Source organism: Monodon monoceros, unplaced genomic scaffold (assembly GCF_005190385.1).
Source record: "Monodon monoceros isolate NGI ecotype Baffin Bay Population unplaced genomic scaffold, NGI_Narwhal_1 Super_Scaffold_15, whole genome shotgun sequence".
NCBI classification, from domain to species: Eukaryota; Metazoa; Chordata; class Mammalia; order Artiodactyla; family Monodontidae; genus Monodon; species Monodon monoceros.
Genome location: NW_021703771.1, coordinates 67,093,071 through 67,117,948, shown reverse-complemented (window position 1 = coordinate 67,117,948; position 24,878 = coordinate 67,093,071). Strand labels below are relative to the sequence as shown.

At 38.6% G+C, this 24,878-nt stretch overlaps 1 protein-coding gene across 9 annotated transcripts in view; it reads left to right on the top strand.

Annotated features, from left to right (window-relative positions):
* Positions 1-24,878, top strand: part of HIVEP2 (human immunodeficiency virus type I enhancer binding protein 2) — a 193,102-nt gene that overhangs the window by 133,985 nt on the left and 34,239 nt on the right. The window contains exon 3 of one of the 9 annotated variants that reach the window (XM_029223575.1): positions 23,521-23,635. The exons of the other annotated variants lie outside the window; for them this stretch is intronic. The gene's annotated coding sequence lies outside the window, so the exon portion shown is untranslated. The remainder of the gene's footprint in view (positions 1-23,520; positions 23,636-24,878) is intronic. 9 annotated transcript variants of the gene reach the window in all.

Here is a 24,878-nt window from a genome sequence, read left to right as displayed (position 1 = left end):
GATTAGTATACTTAGTAGATAAAATGTTAACTAAATACTTCTAAAATAAAATATTACTAAGAAACTTTTATTGAGTACCAAGTGTGTGCCAGATCCTGCTCTGGGGATGATGGATTATAGAAATGAACAAAGCCTACTCTTGTGCCCCGAGGAGAGACACAGGGATTGTCAAATGCATCTTAAATTTAAGATAATTATAGCTGTCCAGAAGAAAAAATTAACAATATAATAAGTAAAACCATATTAATATTGATTTTTAATTAGTAATTTCTGAAACTTTAAATTGTTGCTGTGGAAACAATTTGTGAGGGGAGCATATATTAGAATTGGGATGCTTTTTATTAGACCATGGATATGAAATGTTACTGTCATTATAACATTGTTCTTATGGGAAAATAAGATTTGATTTACATCATTTCAACTTACAGGGACTTCCCAGGACTGCATCCAACCCCAACTTGTCATCCTACCTGTCTTTGGATGAAATACATGTCCACTTGTCTTTCTTTTAGCTGGCCCCTCAGCCCAGCCTCATGAGAACTCTGCCTACGAGATACCTTGATCTGGATACCATGGTTGACCTCAATGCAAACGAAATATGGAGTGGACTCAGGGCATGCAAACTGAGTTTCATATTTGCTTAAATGAAACATGAAAGCAACATTGGCCTCAGCTGACCTTTCTAGCCTTCGCATTCTCAATCCTCTATACAAAACTACAAAGTACTATAGCCAAGTTGACTCCACTTTGCCCACCTACTGTTTCCCATCCCTAGGCTATTTGTTCATTGTCCCACCTCCCTGGGTTGCCTTCCCCTGTAATCTCTGCCTTTAAAATCCTTCTAACTCTTCAAGGTCCGTGTCCAATGTCACTGTTCTTCATTTAGCCATTCATGATTATTCCAGCCATAAATACATTTTTACCTCCCATGGATTATTCTTGTGCTACTTGTCACAGATTAAGAGCTGGGGCATTGCATTGGGATGCACCTAGTTCCAATGCCAGCTCTGTATTTACAACCTGTGTGACCCTGGACAAATTACTTAACCACTATAGCCCTCATCTATAAAATGGGAGTCACGCCACCTACCTCTGAGAACTGTTTTGTGATTAAATGTGATAACGTATGCAAAAAGCTTAGCATAGGGTTATCTGTCACGTGGTATGTCTTCAGAACATGTTAGCAATTTTTGCGTCTCTCCTCTCAGAATAAGTTCTGAGGTCAAGTGTTTTGTCTTATTTTTCTTCGTGAATTCCTCTCCAAAGCCTGCCTTTAAAATGGCCTGTCATAGTGCTTGAATACAGCAAATATTCCATAAATATTTCTTTGCAAGGAACTAAATGTGATTTTTAAATTGCATAATCCACACCCCAAGGAGGGCTTTCTGAAAAAAGTGACCTTAGGTTCTGGTTTGCCAAGGAAAGTCCCGGTATTAAGTATTAATAATGCTCCCTTTTGCTCTGATGTTTTGGATAGTAAATCTTATGGGCACCCTATTTATGGAATATTTGCAGTTTTGAAATGTCCATGGTACTTTTCCAACTATATCGTTATCTGTTTTTCATGTAGACATTTTGTCTCTTAAAGGAGATTGTAAGCTACTTGAGGACACAAACCATTTCATATCTCACTTCTCCAAAATGTACTGAGTGCATTGGGAGTTCTGACAGTGCAGTGGAACCAGGGCAAATCTACAAAGCAGTGACCCAGTTCATGCTTCGGTTGTATTGGTATTGACCATGATCTAAATGCTGCTTTTTAAATGAACGCGTAAGTAATGTGTAGATGTGTTAGGCTAAATGTCAGTGGAGAATGGTCATTCTAACCCATGATAGGAGGACTGTCTACAAGACAGAACTTCTCGAGGGCAGGGATCATATCCATTTGTTTCCCCACTGTAGACCTAGAAGCAAGCGCAGCACCTACAGCATGATTATGTGCTCAGTAAATATTTGTTGAATGAGCAAATGATGAGGATCTTGGTGCCCCACATATTGGTGTTTCATGAGTCTCTCCCAGATTCCTTTTGGGTCCTTTGCATATGGCAGAATATAATATATGTAGTAGAGTCTGAAGAGCTCTGGTATGCCTAAACATGAGCTCAGAAAGCTTATGAGAGGATAAAGCTAGGTCAGGAGACACCTAGCCTTCTCAGACCTTCTCTGGAAACTGTTTCCATGTAGAGTTTTTTTTGTTTGTTTGTTTTCTTCTGAATAAGCCCCCTTTCTAGAAGAAAAGTGGAAGATTTATTTTTGAAAAACTCTGCCTACTTGATAAGAGAGCAAATGAAGATCAAATGAAGGCAGCGCCCCTCTGCCTCTCTGCTCCTCTCTTCCAACAAAAGGAAGAGCAAGTTCCGTGGTGTACAAGGTTCCTGTATTAGGTGGAGGGGGATCTGGCTTCTTCCCATTGTATTCTCTGAAGCTTGTTGGAATCTGAGAATGTGGAGGAGTTGGAGGGCTCCTTGGAAAGGAATGTTGGCATTAGTTGCTTCCCTTTCCCTCCTGGGGAGCACAGGCTGTGCCTTCTACGTGAGGGCAGCCAGGAGAAGTGGCCCAGGGTCACGGGCCATGTTTACCTTGCTCCCCTGGTTCTTTGTTTCCCTGAAGATGCCTGTTTGCCCATGGCAACCCATGTAATTACCCTTCTGCTTACAGTTACTTCGTCTACATTTTGCATATAGTTCATCTTGCAGGGTAGAAACCTCACAATCTAGCGTTACACAAAGTGACATTCTATTAGTGCAATGTTAAAAGATTCTGTTGAGTCTGTGTTTCTTGTTTTTGTAGTTTGTTTATCTTCGGGGCATGGGCTGAAACTTTGGTGGTCATACCCTATGGAGTCAAACGTAAAGGACTGATATTTCGCCATTCATCTTTTTCAAGTCTATTCAAAATAATAATCTAGCACCTTTCCTGTGGTGACTCATTCAGCCTTTCTCCAAGCTGAGGTGAAATGGCCTTCTATACAGGCACATGTCCTTATTAGGGTGCCCTATTTTCTTAAAAGAATGTCAGCTTTGCCCTTCTCCCATTGGCCATCTGTCTTAATTATCTTGGGCTGCTATAACAGAAATACCATAGGCTGGTATAAACAACACACATTTATTTCTCATAGTTCTGGAGGCTGGAAGTCCAAGATCAGGGTGCCAGTATAGTCAAGTTCTTGGTGAAGGCCATCTTCCTGGCTTACAGATGGCCATCTTCTCATTGTATCCTCACATGATGGGGAGAGAGGGGATGCAGACACCCTTGTATCTCTCCTTCTAAGGGCATTAATCCCAGCATGAGAGCTACACCCCCATGACCCAGTTAGCTTCCAAAGACTCCACCTCCTAACGCCATCCCATTGGGGGTTAGGATTTCAACGTATGGATTCTGGGGGGACACCACAGTCCATGCAAGTGAAATTCACCTGAAATTCACGTTCATTCTTCAGCTGGCTCTTGGACACTACACTCCCTCCTATCTTCACCATGACATTCTATTCATTTTCATTACCTGCCTGGCCCCAAAGTGACTAGAATTGTGAACCCTGATATTCTAAAATTTATCCTGGTGTCAGGCTAGAACAGGAGAGAGTGAACCTATTGTACATACCTTCACAACAAAACTCCAACCTTTGTGAGACAGTGGATCTGGTTCAATACTGATGCAATTTTTTCTAATAGTGAATGAGGCTGGCCAAGTGTAGTATTTATTTGTAATTATTCCCAATTCCTTTGAGCTCCTTCCCACGAAGGTGTGGTTGTTGAAGCTGTGAGCAAATTCTTCCAATTATAATTTATACATTTGGGTAAAAGTAAACTGGTATTGTGCTTCCATGAGCAGTTAATGTTTGAACCGGAGCCGCTGTACTGTGTCATTGTCAACTTGCTTGCAAGCTTCATAAAATAATTAAGGGAGATTATGAAAACAGATGAAAATAGCTTTTGATATTCATGCTTAAGAGCTCCTTCGGCTTAGAAGTTGAAACGCTTGCCAGTTCAACAAAGGTTTTTATGGAAATGAGAGAATTTGGTTCCTTTCCCAGTACTTCTAGCCTCCCTTGCCTGAGGACTCAGGTGCATGAAGGGGCAACATTCCCACACACAGGACACGCAGAAGAGAGGTTTCTACTCTATGACTTGGGCACGTGTACTTGGCCTTGACTGTAGAAAAAGAAGAAGCACTTCATTGTTTTCCCTCCTTCTTTTGCTCCACTTCCTGATATTTGCTGCACACGTGTGAGGTGGAAATAACTACTGAGTCTACTTTCAGTGCAGAAGGCTATCTTCTCTTTGTGTTCTGAGTCAGTTTTACTCGTGTGTGTGTGTGTGTGTGTGTGTGTGTGTATGTGTAGTTGTTTTTGCCTCAGGGCTGGTTACAGCTGTGCAAGATACAGACAGCAGTTGTTTCCTAGTTAATCCCCTTTGTGCCCACGTAGTGTAGGTGAAGTCTTTTTTTACCCTCTTCTTCAACTAATTATATGCCTTGCCTATGCAACTGTAATTATTTCACCAGCATCAGTGAAACCTATGTCATTCCTCTTTTAAAATATAGTCAGAAAAATAGCAGAAATAAACCTATTTTGAGAGCCTGTGTGGTGAAGCAAATTCCACTAACGTAAAGAGATCCTCTGGATTGGCATTACCCACACAGCCTGTCATCACCTGAAACTTCCCAGGGGTGATGAAGTACTGGCATATACAGCTAGTTTCCTATTGGAGCTTAAACGTATACTTGATAGATTTCTTTTAGCAAAAATTAAATGCACTAGCAATTTTGACTTGGTCGAATGTAGACTTAAAAATACTTTACATTCTACAAAGTTTTCTATGATGCCTTTAAAAGACCATGCATTCATCCTTGCTGTTTTTAGCGACTTTACTTAAAGCAAAATATTTTAAATGTCTTTTTCATCTGTGCGTTTGGTCAACTTTTAAACTCAATTGATTTTAAAACCAATTAGATATTAAAACATCAACATCTGAATTTTATGATGTGAAGTCTAGCTTAGCTATGGAAACATGACAGGACTTTTCCTCTCAGTCATAAAAATGTAAAATTCTGAAGTAAATTGCACAGCAAGTGGATTCTGTCATGTTCTATCTTTTCTTAATGTCTCACTAGCAATACATTTTCTCTGTTTATGATTCTCCCTCTCTGTAATACCCCCTTATTATGTGGTGATTCTTTTTAGGAACTTTGGGCTTTGCTGATGATGCTTTTCTTCTTTCTCTACGTAATATAGTTTTTTATCCTTAATAATGGGTTTGGGTAGCAAGCCACCAGCATTAGGAAAAGAAAGGCAAGCAGTGAATTACATCTAAATGCTATATTTTAGATACAGTAGATTTTTCTCCTTCATTACTGCATGGCCAAGACTTGGGTGTACCATTCATACATGAGGAAGCACCCCTGAAGTTTCTAGTATGAGCGTGGCAGAGAGAGGCTGGCTCTTCACCAAGCCTCTGTCCTGTTCTTCCGGGGCTCACAGTTAGACTGCATTTCCCAGCCCCTCCTGCAGTTAGATGAGCCATGTGGCTGAGTTCTGGTGAATGGAATGACGTAGGAAGTGCTGGGTGCCACATCCATGCCTGACTCATAAACCCTCCCATGGGTGACTCTCCGTGTTTTTCCTCCTTTGCCAGCTTGAGGCAGATAATCATGGTGGCCTTGCAATCCTTGTTTCAGATGATGAGCTGTAAGATTGAAGGAGCTTAGGTTCTTGAATTGACGGGAACCACCCATCTGTCAGGACACTCTTAGACGGCTACTGTGAACGAGTCGTTATGTGTTTTGGATGCTGTTTGGTACAGCACCCTGGAGTACATTAACAGATACAGATAGAATTCCTGCCTCCAAGGACCCCCCACTCTAGTCTGAGACATACATACATCAAAACTATGGTACAGGGTGATGAACCGTTAGTAGATGTCTATGATGTGGGGTCACAGAAGAGGATCTGGGGTACCTTCAGGGACGCAGGACATATTCAGACTTAAAGATGAATGGGGATAAACCAGACATGTCCCTAAATCCATGAAAGATCAAAATCCTGTTAGAAATTGAGTCATGACACAAAAGGCCTGGGATGGGGCCATCTATAAAACTGTGACTGAAAAGGGCCATGGAGTTAATATTCACATCTGCCAATGATTTTCATTTTATTATTATTTTCAAATGTATAGAGTCATTTAGTTCTTAAAATAACTAAGGCAAGTAGCAGGGCAGGAATATGTAGGTGGGAAAACCAAGGCCCACTGATTTGAAGTGATTTATCCGAGGATACATAAACAGGAGAGCTGAATTCGTGTGCTGAGAGGCACCGTGGCTGAGTGGAAATATTTGGGGTACTGGAGTAAAAGAGAATTAGCTTAAAATTCTGTGCCTGGTCTGTACTATCAGTGTGATCTTTGGCTTTAACATTCTCAGCTGTAAAAGTATTAAGTTTCAGTATTATCATGAAAATTCAATGAATTTGGGTATTGTAAAGTGTACTGGTACTTGCTTTAATCTAGCATTCTTTTCCTATTGTTATAAGACCTGTTACCTACAGCTGTGCCTCTCTGTGCCTCTTGTTCCTGCTTTTTTGATACTGGCCACTGCTTAACCTCATTCATACTCGGTAAGGCCTGGGGAAGACCCTCTCTTTTCAGCTCTGTGGAGCATCAGAACAGGGTGGCAGGACAGGCTGGGCCGCTGGATGAGCCATCCGGCCCCTCTTCCCGGAGCAGACTCTTAAGTGCGCAGTGTTCTCCATGCCATGCACTGAGGGGGTTCCTGCCTTCCTCGGTCTGTTCAAAATGTAGGGGTTTCTACACAATGATCATTATGTAACCAGTCTTTGTCAAGCAAAGCCAGCATTTACCCATTAACACCAAGAAGCAGCAAAGGATAAAATGATATGCCTCCAAAACTATTGTCTGGTACCATTTGGATTGCCTGTCGTTAGCAGGGAGAAACACTCCATATTAAAACAAGTATATTTCCAGTTTCAGCAAAGAGGACCAGTTCTTTTAATTATTTCCATGGATGTTAATACCTTCTAGGCATTTTCAGGGATTCCTCCTCCTAAATCTTCCCAATTCTCCCTTTTTCTTATGCTTATCATCTCTCAAGATAGTAAAAGGAAGCCATTTCTAAAATTTCATCTTCTGGTTTTACATTTTAATCTCTTTCAACAACTTGAAATCTTTCTCATCAACTAGATATTCTAAGTAGAAAATGTGTTATTTTATAAATTTTCATACATAAATTTACCCTTGATGATCGCCATGCATTTCTTGTTCCTAAGCATATTGGGCGTATATAAAAATGAAGGCCAGATACTTTGAAACTTGAGGCGATTCACTTGGAATGGAAGCAAATTCTCATAAAGAAGCATAAATCAAATGAAGATGCCATCTGGCAGTTCGAGCCCTACCTTATTAAACTTGAATTCTGCACTTTGCACAGAGGTGCTTAATAAGTGTTAACAGTGACTAATATCATATCATGGATGTTAATTGAATGTTGATAAGTATCTAAAAATTGCAGTGATAGAGCCACACTGCAGTAGCTGAGGGCAGTGATGCTCTCTCCCTCGGCTTAATGCCTCAGTGATCTGTGAGCTTTGAGATGGTTTTTTCACACCAGTCAAATGCAGACATTTTCAGAGTTTTTTGCTGCCACCCAGCTGTACTGCAACTCAGGCACTAAGTCTGAAGTTAAGGGAAAATACATGCTGCTTAATCTAATTTCTGGGGGAGTTCTTGGGCAGCAATAAGGTTTTAAACATACAGGGGAGGGGGTGGGGTGTGGAATAGACTAGCAGTTTGACCTGCATTTGAAGAGAATCCGTTGTTCATCGGTGTTAAGTGATCTGTGGATTTTCAAGTACAAGGTGAGTCAGGTGAATTCCAAGCTAATCAGTGGTGCTGGGTCACTGTCAGGGGTGTTCCACCTCTTGCCAGCCTGCACAGGTGCTGTTTGCTCCCACTAACTGGATCTTAGCCCAGAGATTTCTCTGCTTTCTGATGTGACTAGTTTGTTCCTCCACCACCTAGAACTTTCATTACAGTTTCAGGTTGTATGATAGAAGTTAGCTGACAAAACTGATGTTGGGAACTTTAATAATTTGGTGGGGGGGGAATTGCTTTTAGCATGTGCTAATTTTCCAAATAACTTGTCGACTTTGAAGCCAACTATTAATGACCAAAAATTCACTAATTTTTAGTCACTATTCTATAGGAGCAGAGGAAACAATAAATAGCAATATGGACATCCAGTTTTTCCAAGAAAAGATGATCCCTGATTCTCTCTCCCTCCCCCTTTTCTTAGCATTTTGACCTCTCGAGGAGAGATGGCTCTCCTGAAGTTGACAAGATACATATTCACATTTGCTTTTCAGGGATACTTAGATGTCCCTCGTGGGCTGCACTGGGGGGCCTGAATGGCTTTCCTGCTGACAAGCCAAGAAACGAGCTACATGTGATGGCTAGCCATTCTGCCATATGTATATATATATAAAAAACAGAAATTCTTACAACATTGATATTCTACTTAACAAGTTTTACTTTACAAAATACAGTTTTTTAAAGTTTGCCTTTTGAATATTTTCATGCTTTAAGTTATACCTGCACTGAGACAATATATTCACACGTGGTTAGACACAGGCAAAATTAAATAACCATTTTCAACAAATTTGATACATTTGTTATTCATATAGCTCAAATAGTAAAAGTCAAGTACCTACTTTTGTAAATATAATGTTTGCCTATATTTACAGCTGCTGGAAATTTAACTCTGATAGTATATCAATAAGAATGCCAGTACTTTATGGGTATTTTTAAGTGCTGGGTATTGTCCTGAGTGATTTACGTGTGGTATCTCATCTAACACTCAACAACCTTCTCACATAAGAACTATCGTTAACCCCATTTTATACTGAAGAAGCAGATGTTAGTAGCATTAGTAATTTAACTAAGGTCTCACAGCTGGTGGGTATGTTAGAATTGAGACCCAGTTCTCTTCCAGAGTCCATGGACTTCATCATCCTGACACAATCTTCGTGGGGTCACCTGTGACCCTGAGCAGTCAGGAGCAGAATACTTTTTATTTTGAGAGAGTGAGGCAGAAAATTGCAACCCTGGTGAAAGACTGTACACCTTTCCTTGGCGTCAGGCCTTCTTCAAGTTCATGGAGGTAGATCTAGGAAGTGGGAAACACCAGCCCAGGTGTTTTAATCATAGTATTTGTATAATGATGCCTTTGATAGCAAAGAACAGAGAACCTGACCCAACTCTCTACAACAAAAATGGAAACATTATTGGCTCATGAACCTCAACAGTCCAGGGGTAGTGTGCTTTCAGGCTAGGCTTGATCCAGAGACTTGTGAAGCCTTCAGGATCTGGTTTCTTCTGTTGGGATTTTTTGACTGTGTCTCCTCTGTGTATCAGATTTGTCATTAGGCTCGCTCCCCTCATGGTAGCAGCAATGACAGACGAGATTCCTGACTTCCTCTCCTCACCACACAAATCAAAGGAAGAGACAATTTCTTGTGGCTTTTCAGGATGAAAATCTTTTGACAGGCACTACCTGCTATTACCTAGAAGCTCAATTCATAATTACTTATAACACTCTTCTTGACATAATATCACCACATTAGAAACAAAGGGAAGGATTTATTTATTTAGTTTTTGGCCGCGTTGGGTCTACGTTGCTGTGCGCAGGCTTTCTTTAGTTGCCGTGAGCAGGGGCTACTCTTCGATGCGGTGCATGGGCTTCTCATTGTGGTGGCTTCTCTTGTTGCGGAGCACGGGCTCTAGGCATGCGGGCTTCAGTAGTTGCAGCACGCAGGCTCAGTAGTTGTGGCTCACGGGCTCTAGAGCGCAGGCTCAGTAGTTGTGGCGCACGGGCCTAGTTGCTCCGCGGCATGTGGGATCTTACTGGACCAGGGATCAAACCCATGTCCCCTGCATTGGCAGGCAGATTCTTAACCACCGTGCCACCAGGGAAGTCCAGGGAAGGATTTTTGAGGCACATATATGTACATGGTATTTGGGCATACCAAACACACATGTACACAACGGGAAAACTGCTATACCAGAAAAATAGCCCTTTGTTTACAATTTCGGATGACATTGTCTCCATTCCCTGTCTAGATGATTTGTGCCAATTTTCGCTTAAAGTCCTAATTGCTGTCTCCTTGAAGAAAGTATTTCAAATGTATTGCTTTTTGATGAGTTACAAGTATTTTCTTTGTTGCATGCAGGAAAGGGCTGTGAAACAATTTATAACTAAATATTTCAGTTCGATGTTTGGATTCACTTGTGTAGGTCAAGTTTAATTAATGCCTAATGAAAATAAAAATACCAATTTCCCATCCAGAACTTCGAAGTATAACTATTTTACACTCTACCCTTATTTTGTATCTCATGGAAATTAAATCACATAGCGATATAGTCACTTGAAATTTTCTCTGAGATGTTTTTGTCAGAGAAAATAAGCTAACAAGAATATGAAAACCCTCCATTTATAGTAAACCCTTGGTGAGGAGGTACTATTTATAAATATTTTCCATATGATGTGCTTGTATTTTTTGGTTCTGAGTACTATGTCCGTATTATTTCTTTTCTCTTGCTTTTTTTCTTATGAGTAAGGAGTTCCACTCTCTGTGCCCCTTTCTCCATGAGGAGAAAAGAAAGGAAGATCTATTTTATGAAACAAGTCATGGTAGCAGGGAATAAAAGAAGGTTTTCCACAGGCTTATTTATTGCACTGTTTCTGCCCTCTTGTTCACACATCTTCAGGTTCTGAAAAATGGATTTTATTGTTAACAGATCTGAAGAGAAGGGACTGTGATAGTCAAAAGGGCCATGGTCCAAATATAGAAAAACATTAAGGGTGAATATGCCATGTGTCTGCAAACGCAGAGCGCTGTCCTTTTTATGGGCTACATATCACTAAGCAGATGTGAATATTTCAGGGTTTTCAAGGGTATCAGTGACTCCCTACAATTAAAAACACTAGTGATCCTAGTGTTTTTTTCATGTGTCCCCTCCCATTTACTAAACTAAAGGTTGATGCTTACTGTAGACTGTGGCAGGCACAGCTGAAATAATGCCGTTTTTAGCTTCTGGGGTGAAGATGTCGCAGGGCCTGCACTAAGACGAGCCGTAAACCTCCTTTCACTGACGCATCTTCCCACCACAGCGCAGCAGGGCTCACGTGTCTACAGCCTTTCCAGCCTTTGCAGGTCCTTGTCAATGGAATCTCACTGTTGGGTGGATGCTAAAGTCATTTCTCATTAAGGCATAAAATGAATATAAGTTTATTGTTGGTAGATGCATACAGAAGGTTTTGGCTGACCTTGCTTGACCATCGAGTAGTCACATTATTATGTAGAAAGCTTTCTGACGGGTTACTGTGTGTTGATAGAACTTGGTCAGGGCCATCAGGGAAGTAGGAAGTATTAGTTAAGCCTCAGGCCTTTTAATTTCTTCTGTTTTTGTTTCTTTACCAACAAAACTGATTTGCCCATGAGTATCAGCAACATTAATATCTACTATTCGGTGACTTAAAATTTTCATGTCACCGACTTTCACGTCCTCTCAATTTTTGACTCACCAACTGAGCGGTAGAAAAATGGGGCCGGTACCTTTATTATTCCCATTTTGTATATGAGGATATTTAAGCTCAGAGAAGGTAAGGGAACCACACCCAAGGTCAGTCCATGGTGGAGGGGATCTTAAACCTATGTCTCCTGCCCACGAATCCCATACATGCTCTCTTAAAACTCGTTTATAGGATCTTCTGTGGTCCACGGAAGTGGCCTTGGGCTAGGAGACAGGAGGCCAGGTCTCTACTCACTGATTTGAGAGATTGCTTTGAGAATCGCTTAACCTTTCTAAGCCTCAATTTCCGCATGCTCTTCTCACCATATAAGGAAATTATGAGGATGAAATGATAAGCTGTGAAAAATAAAATAATGTACATACTCAAGATATTATTAAAACATTTCTTCTCTATATTGCTAGTTATCAATTAAAAGAAATATTATAATCTACTTGTACACCCATGTTAAAACCAGAGAGCAGATGCTGCAGTAAAATTAGTTCTGGCGCCTAGTCCAAGGCCTTTAATGAAATCAGAGCAAGCCTGATAAATTAGACGATACGATAAAATAGTTAATTTTGTAATCTTCTTTGTGTTTTTATTTGCTTAATTGTTTTTGCTTATTTTTCTCTACTTTTGTCGTTTTGATGAGAATCTGTGCTAATGAAGAATTCTTAATAAAATTTCTAAACAAATTATTTTCCCTTCAGTGATATATCAGGGAGAATGAAAGTGAGATTCCAAATAACATCAGTATACGTGGAGTCAATGAATAATGTGTGAATTAAGACCATTTGTAGCCCTGCAGGTTTTGGCAAACAGCTTTAAAGCTGAAACCAAAGCATATTTTTCAAATTTATTATAATTTTTTTCAGGGTGAATTATTGCTGGTTGCATTATTTAAATTGTGTTCCTCAATCGTTTATATAAATGTGAAGAATATAGAAATCAAGCTAATATGCCCATATTGGATACTGGTCAATGTTGACTGAAACCCAAAATTATGAATCCAAACACACATTCTCCAGCATTTAGATTTATTTGAAAACAAAGAGCAAATTAAATCACATATGATGGCTAATCAAATCCTCACTGAAAATGGCTTTTATATTCTAACTCATTGTTTAAAATTTTAGTAACATTTATGATAGACGATGCTTTTACCTTTAAAGTAGAGGTTGATTTGAGACTTGAAATACTTTCTGATCAAATGGATTCTAAACTTGTAAAAGTACATGTGTCCAAATCTGATTTTATACCCTATGGATGTTCAACAAATAAAAAACATTCATCCAACCCTTTCAATACTCTGCACAGGATCTGCATGTAGAATCTGCCAGTGTAAGTTATCTGTGTCCAAGAATATGTCAGATGCATTTACCACGTCTGCTGCTGAGCCTTGACAGTAGCTGGAAATTTGACCATGTCTCAAAGATAATATAATTTGACCATATTATTTCCATATTATTCATATGCAATTCCTTAGAGAAGGAAAAGTAATTAATGTTTTTCTTGAGTTGTGTTATATGTACCTTTTCTGTTGTATTTATGAAATCCTTTCTTTTCTTGTAATCAATACAGTTGAAGGCTGAAGGAAAGAAAAATACTTGGGGAGTTTCCACATTACTTTTTATATACCTGGAACCAATTAATTTTCACAGTTGTGCTGCCCAAACACTATTGAAATATACAAATAGATTCAATTTTGGAAACAGTTCCCAGCTACATTTATTATGTCTTTGTAATATTCCTCATTATTGAGGTGTGTATGTGTATAAATTAGTAAGTGTGAGCATGAGACAGTAGAAAAGAAAGGTATGACTAGTATTTGAAGCTAGAAATGATGTTAATGATCAGAATACATGCCAACAAGGCCTAGATACTTCCTAGAGAAAGGCCCCAAATTTAGATGTTTGCTTTCTAGCAGCCAACTTAAAAAGTGACACTAAATAGGCTTAAAATGTAGTGTCTATAAAGTCAGTTTTCAGCAAAAATAAAATTCTTCTTAATACTGATACCAGATAAATTTCTCTCATCTGTCTTCACTTTAAATAGGCAATTAAAACTTGTAAATTGCACAGCTCCTTTTTAATTTCTAAATAAACTGGAATAGACACCTTGCCTTGTCCACAGTAGCAAGCAATGCATATTTTCATTACCATTGAATTTGGAAACCAAAACGTGGCATAGAATCATCATCAATTTTCTTTGATAAATTATTGATTAAAACACTGAAACAAATCATCGCAATCACTAACAATACCATAAAAGTGAATATTCAGGCCATCAATAAATATTTCCTTAATGTTAATAGAATAAAGCACAACATGACTATTGCAATGTTCTGCTTTAGGTAGTAATATAGAATTATGAGATACGATATCTGTAGTTATTGTATTCTCTTCCTCGCAGGATTCCCCCTTAATCTTACTATCTTTTAAAAATTAATTTATTGAGTACCTACTGTGACAGACATCCAGTTACAACAACCCTGATTGGGAGGAATTATTGTTTTCATTTTCTGAGAGAAGAAAGAAGGATCAAAAAGGTTAAATAAATTGTCCAAGATTACACAGCTACAAGATATTAGAACTAGCACAGGGGTAGGAATTTCCTGAATCAAAATGCAGTATTCTTCTCATTGCACATTTTCTTCCTCATCAGAGCAACTTTAGTACTTTTGTAAAACTGTGTTAAATTATTGTATTAGTCTGCTCAATCTGCCATGACAAAATACGACCAACTGGATGGCTTAAACAGCAAATTAATTTCTCACATTTTGTAGGCTTGAAGTCCAAGATCAAGGTGTCAGCAAGGTAGGTTTCATTCTGAGACCTTTTTTTGGCTTGTAGACGGCCACCATCTCACTGTGCATTCACACATGACCTCTTCCTTGTGTGTATGCAGAGAGAAAAACTGAGAGAGAACTTTCTGATGTCTCTTCTTATAAAGACACTTCAGTGTGGGAGGATATAAGCCCACTCTTATAAGCCCACACTTATATGACCTCATTTAATCTTAACTACTTCCTTAAAAGCCCCATCTTCAACTGTAGCCACACTGGGGACTAGGGCATCAGCACGTGAATGTGGGGGAGACGTGAACATTCAGTCTCTAACAGTTATCAATTAATGAGAAAATTTCATTAAGGAAGTGCAACCAGGCATCCCTTCCTCCTTCCTGTGCCCCTTGTGCATGATGATCTCAACCTAGACTCAGGGTCTTAACTTAGTACCAAGGCAGCTTGACTGAGTCATGGTCATCCAGTGCAGTTGCTTCACATTCTAGGTTGGCTCTACACCCTGGTACCATTTGGAATTGGAGTGACCAAGGGCCCGGCAAAGTCTCTGAGAGCAGTTATAACCCATAATAATAACAACGATAATATTTGCACAATTGCCACGTGCCAGACACTCTACTAATTGCTTTGGGTTCATTGAATTCAGTGGGTCTCATTGAATTCTCGCAATTAAATGAGGTTGATAGGTGATATTTGATATTATTACTTCCCTTTGTGCTAAGATTTTCATGGTCACATATCTAGTAGATGCTTAATTCATGATTTATTTGAACCTAGACAGTCTGATTGCAGTGCCTTAAATACTACCCCATTCTGCCCTTCTAGTTAGTGAGTAGACCAGCATCTTGATAGTCAGTGAGGTAAATGTACGCTAAGACTGCAAAAGTAAAAATATTCATGATCAATGCCAAGTGATGACTTTTTATATCACGAGGGCCATTGATGCCAGCATTGCCTTACTCGTCTTGACCACCGTTCAGGGCAGAGACAAAAGTTTGTGGCTATGTTGCCTCCATGCTTCAAGTTCTAATCCAGGAACAATCTTTTCCCCTGGTTTTCAGTGACCTTCACATTTACATATTTGACATAAGTATACATAGAATCAGCTCAGACCTCACAGGTATTTAGCAGTTAAAATGACCACTCCAATCAGTAAGGAGACAGGAAAGAAAGAGTGAGAAATTGGCGAGAACAAGTTAAATTAATATTTTATTGCTTACATCTTGGGTAAAGAGATTTAAGCCTAACTCTTAATTGCTTACTTTAGTTACTGTGTTGAGATGAGATTCTTAACAAAAGGTAGAGTGATTGGATGTTTAAACTTATTATTTGGTAAAAAAAAAAAAATATATATATATACATTTTTTTTTCCTACCTAAACTTCTAAATAACAAATAACCTCTCTGCACCTTTCAACATTTGCAAAAAATTTCTCTTTGTGTTTGGTAGCTGAAAAAGTGCCAGAAATTCTGAAACCAACCCTTTTTGAGGTTTTGGGATGCTCAACTTTCGTGAAGTCCACTTAGGTCAGTCACTTAGTCCTAAGGGGTTTCCATGTCCTCAATTGTTGATGGTCCACCACATGGTGGTGGACTTACCAAGATCCCATCTGTGTTCGATGTCTGAGGGTTTATGAAGCTCTTTTTCAGTCGTTAATCAAGAAGAGTGTTTTCTCAGGTGCTGGGCACACACACGTGGCATATTCACACTCATTCATTGTTTCATTCATTTATTCATATTTATTTATTCATCCATTCACTCAACTGACAAATATCTATTGACTTCCTACTCTGCCAGCCAGTGTCCTATATCCTGTGGGACATTCAAATGACTTTTTTAACCTTCAGTATATTTCATATGTGGTTGAATATATGTAGTTAATTCAATAAGGTAAGGAATCTGTATCCAGATATTAACTAACAGTTTGATCTTTTAAACTCTACAACATTTCTACGATCAGTATAGATAAGTTTTCATGTTTATAGTAGAAGATCGCCACAGCTGTTCTTTTAAAGAAACAGTAAAAAAAAAAAAAAAGAGTATATAAAGTTTTTTTAAATTGTTTTAAATCTATTCACAGATAGTGGCTTATATAGTTCATCATCTTCAGAGTTTTACTGAAAAATAAAAGATAAATTTATATATTTTATTGTATTATTAGATATAATTATGTTATTTAGATATATTTATCAACTTAGATAACTTTTACATATATTCTGGTGCAAAATATTCTTTTAAATAGCCTAATAAGAAATAGTATTCTTCCTAAGGCTGTTAAATGCATTAAGTACTCGGGGAAAATAGCCGTTTAGACTCATCAAGCCCCTCAGCAAGCTCTAGCTCCCTCACACCCATCAGATGACCAGCCTTCTGCTTTTCTGAGCAGATTAAGAACATCTTAAGGGGAATTCTCAGTTTCTTTTCTCTCTATCTAAAAGGTCATCTTGCTTCATTATTCCTTCCTCTCCTCCAGTCTAAAACAGAAGTTTTCATTCTTTCTTCTGAAACCGATCCTTTAATTTATGCCTTTGAGTTCCCTTTTCTTTCCTACTTTTCCAAGAGTTTATTCCCTAATGATCTTATCACTTGTATCTTTTCCCCCTTAGCTTCAAGCCTTCTTTATCTTTTTTTAAAAAATAAATTTATTTATTTTTATTTTTGGCTGCGTTGGGTCTTTGTTGCTGTGCGTGGGCTTTCTCTAGTTGCGGCGAGCAGGGGCTACTGTTCGCTGTGGTGCACAGGCTGCTCACTGCGGTGGCTTCTCTTGTTGCAGAGCACGGGCTCTAGAGCGCAGGCTCAGTAGTTGTGGTGCACGGGCTTAGTTGCTCCGTGGCATGTGGGATCTTCCCGGACCAGGGCTTGAACCCGTGTGCCCTGCATTGGCAGGTGGATTCTTAACAACTGCGCCACAAGGGAAGTCCCAAGCCTTCTTTATCTTAAAGCAAATTTCGTCTCAATCTTGTTTCTTTTTCAGGTAACACATTTGTAGTTTGCCCAAGAAGGGAGATGAGATATGTGTGAACTTTCTAAAATGTCTGATTATGGCAGTCTCTGATGGCAATCACTGTCTACCAAATGAAGTTCCCTTAACACCTGTCACCACCTTTCCTTCTCAGCCCTCACTCCCATTACCTCAATATGCCAAATGTTCTAGTCACACCAGCTATTTCTTCAGCATCCCCTGCTCTTCTCTGTTGCACAGTGATATGTTCATATTAAATGCCTTTCCTCTGCATCTCTACTTACCAAATCCTAGCATTCTTTTAAGACCTAAGAGAGTGTAGCATGCCCAGTCTCTTGTTTCTGTACTCCCATAATATCATTTTATGCCTCTGTAGCTTTTACAACTTGTTGTTTATATGGTTTTCTCACACACTAGACAGCAAGCTCTTTGAAAAAAGGATTCTTGTCTTATTTATCTTTGAATTCCACACGTGTACATTATTTTGAATTCATACTTGGTGTCATTGAAATTGATATAAATTATTAGATGGATAACTGAGACAATAATATCTAGATTCAAACTCAAAGTAATATGAAATTTGATTTCCAATAATATTTTATTTCATTACATTACTATATATAAGCTTTGGAAAAAATATCATTTGACTGAGTGAATGAGCCAGTAGATGAAATTCTGGAACTGTCTGACAGAGTTTACCTATTAGGATATTATAAACACCTGCATGAAATTTGAGCATTTTTCTAGCCTTAAACTTTGTAGGTGATGACATACTCCAAGATGAGGCTGAAAATATAAATGCCATCCAGAGTTTATCAAAGTGCCAGGGGAGTGCCTGAATAACCACATAGCAGAGGTGATTATAAAGCTTTTCTGGTAACGTCATTTGGATGAAGCATGGCTTCCATTTGAACCACTTACCTCTGTTGAGTCCTACCTGGTTGTTCAAACCCTTCTTGAGCATATGCTTTCTTAAACTCTGTTAATAACTGATATTCAGATTATTTGTTGTTTTCTAACTTTATGTCCATTTCTAAACTCTTGAGGTTTGGTACCCTGTCGTTTATTTAGCCTGTTGCCTCACCAATCCTTGGACAGTGTGTAATCAAGATTTGAGGTTGGCGCTTCCCTGGGGGCGCAGCGGTTGAGAGTCCGCCTGCCGATGCAGGGGACATGGGTTTGTGCCCCGGTCCGGGAAGATCCCACATGCCGCGGAGCGGCTGGGCCCGTGAGCCATGGCCACTGAGCCTGCACGTCCGGAGCCTGTGCTCTGCAGCAGGAGAGGCCACAACAGTGAGAGGCCCACGTACCGCAAAAAAAAAAAAAAAAAAAAAAAAAAAATTTGAGGTTGTATACCTCTACACTGGCGCATGAGTCAATTTCCCCATTCCCTATAAAGCTTTTCAAGAGAAGAGACAGAATTGATTATTTCAGCAGCTCAGTTACTAACAGTGGATAGGGCCCATCTGATTAGGTTACACGAAATGCCATAGGCCTTGCCTTGATTTCTTTTTGAAGGATCTTTATTGTATCGTGGACCTAGGGGAGGGAGACTGAAAGCACTTTTTTTCATTACATCTGAGAATCAGTTGTAGCATGAAATATTGGAATGGAATTCAAGTTTTCAGCTGTGCTTTCATTACTTTTGGTATTATTTCCATTGATGTGGGAGACTCTTCCCTAAGAGATGGATTTTCCTTCAGGCAAGGTCAGCCTGTTTTATGCATACTCAAGAATATAATGCATATTTTACCGTTTGATTTCTTCATTCTCTTTGTTTACATACTCCAGAGTTAACATTGGCTTTTCTGTATGCTAATCTTGGCACGTGCAGGAGTAAAAGGAGAATTGGAGAAAGAGTCATGACCTTATTTAAGTATACTGAAATAGTAACCAAGTAGTAGCCATAAGTGCCATAAAAGATAAAACTGGAGAAAACAATACCTTGGAGTTATGACTTTGTTATGTCATATTTCTCATTAGAGTATAGTAGTCAAATAGTCCTCCTTTGGTTTTATCCTCCAAATATCAAGTTAAAGAATAAATATTTAAGATAGCTTGGCAAGAAGGAGTTATTTACCTGCCATAATATTATTAAGAGATAGAATAGAGGGAATTGAAAGGAAGGGAAAGAAAAATGAAAGTGAGAATATAAAAATAAAATGTATCACACATGAGAAAACAAAAAAAATTTTTTTTAATTATACAAAACGTCTAATTGGCCCTGTTCTTTTGCAAAAGCAAGTCAGCAAACACCATTCTGCAAGAGAAGTAGTACCTGTGGAGATGGGGTACCATATGTCTATAGGCCTTGTTGGTGAAATTTTGATTTTATGAACCGAAGGGCTTACCTCCATTGACTGTCAATGAAAGAGCTGTCCTTGCTTTAGGAATAAAAATTGATAAACAGTTTAATGGAACATTGGTTTTTAGCTACTGTTATTTTCTGTTCATTTGACTGATTACCTTTAAGGTATGGATGATAAATGTCTTTGCTCATTCTAAGTTCAATTTTATTTATTCTTCATTTTTTTATTCCTTTATTCATTCAGTCAGTTTCTGCAATGGGGCCAGATTAATAAACTTTAGATAAGATAGTAATATGGATAATGGAAAATAGTTGGCTTGAAAGGTTGAAGACCTAAGCTATAGCCCAGACTCATCCATAACCACCTATGAGTGCTTAAGCAAGTATTTTAACTTATCTGGTTCTCAGCTTTTTTTCCCCTATTATTTGGCTGATGGGTTCAATGATTTCTAAAATCTTTCACAATACTAAATACTCCCTATATGATTTAGAATAAGCTTAACAAGTAATTGTGATAGAAGTGGATGGTTATATATTTGCTCCTAAAATAAGTTAGCCTGATGTCAAATATGTGGTCAGGAAAAAAAAAATCTCAGTTACAACCCTGATCTTAGAAAACTTGACATGTGTGTAAGAATACACGTGGGGGAGAAGTTCGCATTGCCAGTACCAGACAATCACAGTCCAGATGCAGAGTACGGAGCAGAGAGCACTATACGATCCTGAATCATCAAAGAAAGATTAAATTATGTTCAGGAAACTATAATTAACTCAAGGAGAAGGCTAATGTACTTTGGAAAATAATCACTAGCAGATGTTAAAACAAAAATTATTTCTCTGTCGTCTTTACCTAACCATAAGGTTGTATTAACTAGAACATTCACCTTATTCCTAAGCTTCCCCATGAACCAACCTTTCACCACACTAAACTAAAGTATATGCAACTCAGGAATGATAGTCTTATGTTTTTATTTCATCTGATAAATGTATTTATCTCTAAATCTAACACTGAGAACTGTGGGCTTTTGTATATTAGCACACATAGTTTTCTTTAAAGACTTACTCAGTATCACTGCCTCTCTAAAGCCTTTTCTACTCCTTTTGGTAGGGTTGGCCAACTTCCTTGTTTGTGCTCCCCCTGTACTGTGTTTATATTTTTCTCAAAGCACCTAAAACACTTTGTTGCACTTATTTGTTCACAAATGTTTCCCTTCTAGGCTCTGAGCTCTTAAATATAGAGCTTGCCTTTTCCATTTTTGTATTTTGTAAACTTAGCTCATTTTCTGACAAATATGGACATTCTATAAGTTTCTAAAAGTATCATAAAATAGTCAGAAACCCTAGTTAAGGAGGCTTAAGTTACAATCACTAATTCACATGTACGTACTTTTTTGTGCTTTTAGTAGTTCTAATTTACGCAGTGCTTTTATTTTGTATCTTTCCTGTGCTCCAGCACTGAGGACCTGCTGAGAAGTGGCAATAGACCAAAGGTAGCTCTAAGATCATTTTTACGGCAGTTTCCAGAACCGGAACCCTAAACAAAATGGCAGAGTTGGCGAATTTTGACTCAGTTTGCCCCATCCTCCTCTTGTGAAAAGTTTTTCCCAGACACACTTTTGACTTTTCAAAGCCTTCTACTTAGTTGTCCCAGCAATGAATTGCCCCATGCTCCCAGATTAACACTCTTTCCCATTCCTACTTGTATCTCTTTAACCCTTTTTCATCTTCTTTACATTCCGAACTCAATCCCAACATTTACCTTCATATCATAAATGTTTGTAAAGATCTGAGCTTATAATCAGATCATCATACTGATCAGGGTTTGTGTGCGTGTGTTGTATGTGTGTGTGTGTATGTGTTTGTGTGTATCTTCCCAGCCTATAACTGCCTTCTCTACCACCTCCTAAGTGCCTCTTACCTTGCCCCTCCAGATACTCCAGGTGGAACAGTGACCCCATTTAGAGTCTTTGTTTGTAGCAGGGAAAAGTTGCCTCTTTTGGTACACTTTGATAAAGTGTATCTTTTTTTCTAAATTTTTATTTATTTTTACTTTTGGCTGTGTTGGGTCTTCATTGCGGCGTGTGGGCTTTCTCTATTTGCAGAGATCTTCGTTGCGGTGCATGGGCTTCTCATTGCGGTGGCTTCTCTTGTTGTGGAGCACGGGCTCTAGGTGCCCAGGCTTCAGTAGTTGTGGCTCGTTGGCTCTAGAGCGCAGGCTCAGTAGTTGTGGCGCACGGGCTTAGTTGCTCCGTGGAATGTGGGATCTTCCCGGACCAGGGTTCGAACCCGTGTCCCCTGCATTGGCAGGCAGATTCTTAACCACTGCGCCATCAGGGAAGCCCTGATAAAGTGTATCTTGAGCGTGCATTTATCTTTCAGTACTCTCCTCCCATCTTTACCTAGTGCTTTTGAATCCCTTCTACTCCCTTCTATAAAAGAAGTATCTCTTCTCTAGTATATGAAGAGTGGTGTTCATTCTTTTAAACGTTCCTTTTAACTAAGAAATATAAAGATCATATCTTGTTTCCAGGTCCTATTTGCCACTTTTCCCATAGAGTTGATGCACATAATTATTACTTTTAATTGTGACAACTCTCATCTAAAGTGTAACTGGAATATCTTATTGGCTTTTCTACTGAAATTATGATCTAGTTTGTATGTGTTTAACCTCAGTAAAAGGAGTGATGAGAGGCACTTATATTTGCATGAGAAATTTGCCAATAAAGCCTTAACCGTAGTAAACCATTAAACCATAACTTGTCTTAAAATAATTTGGAAGAATAGAGAAATGAAATAATAAAGAATCTTACCAACAATGGATATTTTTTTAAAAATCTGTCTCTGCCTATCTATCTGTCTATCTATCTATCTACCTACTTATGTAATCGTAGCTCAACATGACCTTTGCTTAGCTTAGTAATAATAACCTGTAAGCATCCAAGAATAAATGTCTAATGCCAAGGTTTTTTTTTCTAAAAATGGAAAGGCTGAGAAACAATAATGCTTAAACTTTCCAAGTGTTTGTTACAAATAGTAGATGGAGGATTGGAAAATATTTTAAAGGCACTCTCCTATAAACCTGCAGACAACAGAAAAATCAGTCTTTACTTTGTTAGTAAAGTGAAGGATAATTTTCACCTCATATTTAGGAATGAATTTTAAATGACTTGGGGATATTTAACAAGATCTGTTAACACAATTTTCTGAAAACTTGTTAATTTTATTGAATATTAAGGTTTCATTGCATAGTGATTTCTTATGAATCTAAAAACCTAAAAGTAAAGTTTAAAAAAATGAAAAGTCTCTCTTTCCTTTATTCCATTGTTTAAAAAGTATGCTATATGAACTGCTGATTTCTAGGAAACATAAGCATGAGTTATAATACCAAATTCTCAAGAACTGTTTGAGGAAATATTTTTCTTTTATTTTGATGAAGAAACTGAGGCACAAAAATTCAATTAAAATTAATGCAAAAACAAGTTTCTGAGATGGTTATCTCTACGTCTTTATTTTAATAGTAACAATAATTACCTCCCTTGTAGAGGCCACTACTAATTCAACTGCAACAAAATGATTTGTGCAAAATCCCCAAACTGGGTGTCACATCTTTCATGTTAATATCATTTAGATCTTTGCTTTAAAATCACACTAATTACCTGGAAGTTTCTGTGAGGTAAAATATAAGTACAACATTACGACCACCGCTTTATTGTTCTTCAAGGGAAAACCAATCATTGAAGAGGTCATGCATAGCAATCCAGACAACAGAAACAATTTTCAAATCCTCTGAGTGAGTGAAAAGAGGGATCTTCTAAATCTAAAATTCCAGATATACGTGCATATCATGAGACAACTATTTTCTATTTCCAGGAGCCATAGTCCTGGAGATTAAGACTGGAAAAGTAGAGTCAGAACTGGGAACACTGCCCCTGACACAGCTTGTCTGGAGGACTTTCGTGCTCTCTTTTGCCTGTGGAAGCTGTTGGTAGGAATGATGGTTTCTGGGTTAGGGAATGGTTGGGTGCTTGTCTATATTTGCAACACAGCTGGAAGGAGTGGGTGTCAGTGCTAGCCTTCTGAGGATTACGTTCTCCTTTTCTCTTTTAAGTCTTAGTTCGGTGACTGTGGGACTGCCAATCATAGGTAGTCACTGAATACTGCAAGTTGTTGTTCCCTATAAATAGCTGTATCTATAGAATCTTGGCTCATTTATGTCTTGGGTGAATTCTGTTCAGAGTGCAAAATAGCTCAGTGATTTATTCTTTTTTTTTTTTTTTTTTTGTGGTATGCGGGCTTCTCCCGTTGCGGAGCACAGGCTCCGGACGCGCAGGCTCAGCAGCCATGGCTCACAGGCCCAGCCGCTCCACGGCATGTGGGATCTTCCCGGACCGGCGCACGAACCCGTGTCCCCTGCATCGGCAGGTGGACTCTCAACCACTGCGCCACGAGGGAAGCCCTGATTTATTCTTTTTTATCTGGGAGATGCCATGCTTTACTTTAGCTTAGGTCGTGTTGCTAACGTACAGTTTTGTTTTGTTTCTTTAGCATTTTAACTTGATTTTTTTTCCAAAAGAGGTGCTCTTTGGTTTGTTAATATGGATGTGGTTAATTATCATATATATATATATATGAAGGACCCCACCACTATTCTCTCAGTGTTTAATCAATCATGTTCTTTGGCTTTGATGAAGCTTTCAATTTTGAGAATGGTAGAGCTTGTCAAGAGTCATTTAAGTGCCATCAAATGGTTGATTTGAGGCAAGAAGAACAAAGTTAAAAAAGAAAATAAATCTAGCTTTCGCTTAATAATTTGCCCTTTGCAGCAACAGAATCTTATCTGACCACCCACATTCATCTGGCTGCTGACGTGGTTCTTGCTTCAATTGCAGAAGCTATTTTTGCACCTTTTGTGTCTTTTGAGGAACCGAGTGGGCCTACTTGCTTATAATGATTCATGTTGCAAAGTGAACAGGGTGTCCTGAAGTGCTACTGCAGTGATGTGCAGAAAGGAGGAGAAAATTAAAGCTAACGGCTTCCTTTAAGCATTTTGAACGTTCACATGACGTGGTAGTAGATTAAGGCACATTTTAACTGTCCTGTCTTGATGCTTTAGTCCTTCCTATGAAACACAACTTGTCTGAAAGAAAGAGCAATGTTTTTAAAAATGGACAAATATACAATAGATATCTATGGATATGTAGTAATATTTTTATATGGGCCTTTATTAC